Source organism: Echinops telfairi, unplaced genomic scaffold (genome assembly GCF_000313985.2).
Source record: "Echinops telfairi isolate 266 unplaced genomic scaffold, ASM31398v2 ScPeMD7_7409;HRSCAF=8447, whole genome shotgun sequence".
In the NCBI taxonomy this organism is placed as follows: Eukaryota; Metazoa; Chordata; class Mammalia; order Afrosoricida; family Tenrecidae; genus Echinops; species Echinops telfairi.
In genome coordinates this window covers 14690417-14692114 of record NW_022111309.1, presented here as the reverse complement: position 1 = coordinate 14692114, position 1698 = coordinate 14690417, and the positions used below count along the sequence as shown (strand labels likewise).

At 40.5% G+C, this 1698-nt stretch overlaps 1 non-coding gene across 1 annotated transcript; it reads right to left on the bottom strand.

Annotated features, from left to right (window-relative positions):
- Nucleotides 1-466: 466 nt before the first annotated feature.
- Nucleotides 467-573, bottom strand: LOC115871856. Its single transcript, XR_004047517.1, has one exon. It is a non-coding gene; the product is annotated as a U6 spliceosomal RNA (small nuclear RNA).
- Nucleotides 574-1698: the final 1125 nt, after the last annotated feature.

Genomic DNA, 1698 nt, shown 5'->3' with positions numbered 1-1698 from the left:
TATGAGTGTTTTCTGGTTGAGTTGGATGGGGTGCCACACCCTGACCCCAAAGCCTAGTTTTGGTATATCCTGGGGACTTCCTTTCTCTGCCTCCCTTGCTGTTCTGCTGCACACTCTAGTGTTTCACCTTGGAGTGGTGGGGTCTGATCGGGTGTAATTCTTGCACTGTGTCTCCAGTGTTGACCCCCACTGTGCTATCGGTCAGTGAGGGACCTCATGTCTCCTATTGTGGCCAGCTCCATCATCCCCTTTGTGCATTGGTTGCTCTAAGCAGGGATATTGTCCTCAGGGCTTGGTGGGCCAGGATATGTTCCACTCTCTCCCTCTCCCTTCATTTGCTCCTGTGTGCTCTGACCAGACACATCCCTCTCCCTGAGTTGTAGCTTCAGTGCATTCCTCTGAAGTGAATTCTTCTGCGGGGAGGGGTGTTCTGCCCACATAATTGCGATTGGCCCAGTTGTTGTTTTTTAATATGGAATGCTTCACGAATTTACCTGTCATCCTTATGCAAGGGCCATGCTAATCTTCTCTGTGTTGTTCCAATTTTAGTATATGTGCTGCGGAAGCAAGCACGGCCCAGTTTTGACCTCAATTTTCTATAATTCTTATCAAAAGACTACAGAAATAGAGGTGATATATAGACTGTGTGTGTAGTTTCACTCACATTAAGAACGCACATAGAAAATAACAAACGAAACCAAGCCAACTACCTTCAAGGTGATTCCAACTCACAGCACCTCTGTACAGGTTTTCTGGGGTTATAAATAGTTAGACACAAAGAGTTTCATCTTTCTCCCACAGAGTGGTGGGTACGTTCACATTGCTGGCTTTGTGATTAGCAGTGGAACAAGTAACATACTTCACCACCAGGGCAGGATTCACATCGGCACATGGATATTCCAGAATCATTTAGTCTCCTCCTAAATTTCCAGTCATTTATTGGTGTTATTCATGGGTTTTGGAGAAGAATTTTTCTTCCTTGACATACTACCCACACTAAGACAAATCCTAACATTGCAGTCTTTGGCATTTTAGGCCCACTCATACAACTAGTGGTGGGGCTCAAATAATTTAACGACTTGTTAACAGCCCTAATGGCCATTTCAACTATTAAAAAGCATATGCTGAAAGATAGTTTATTACTTCATGGAGTTCATACTTAAATAAGAACAATAAAAGAGATGCATGAAACTAGGCCATCATCTAAGAAAGTTTTAAACATTAAGGAAAAATGTTAAATAATACTTGACCAAAAATTTAAAAAAACAAAAAATGTTATTTAATATAATTCCATATTGCTTCTTGATTGGCTTCCTCTCTTGTGATATTCTTCATTTTTCTCTGAGCATCATCAGCTGTGTGATTTATCTTTACCTTTGTTTCCCTGTAGGAATAGAATCCCGTTCCTTTAGAGACAGGCGGGTTAGACAATAGTTTGATAGATTAGAAACAGCGAAGTGGCTTCCTATCTCTGAACATATTATGTTCATTTTTGAAAAATCCCATTTCCAGTTCTGCTGGACTTATAACACTTGTTCTAAAAATAGTTTTTAGCTATTTGAACATTTTCAGGAATTGCCTAGTTCACTCATAATATCTTGTGGGAATTTGAGGCATAACCCAAAGCTGAAACAAATGATAGTGTGTCACCCTCTGGCTGTTTAACACTTTTCCTCTTTACTTCATATGTGTGTTTAC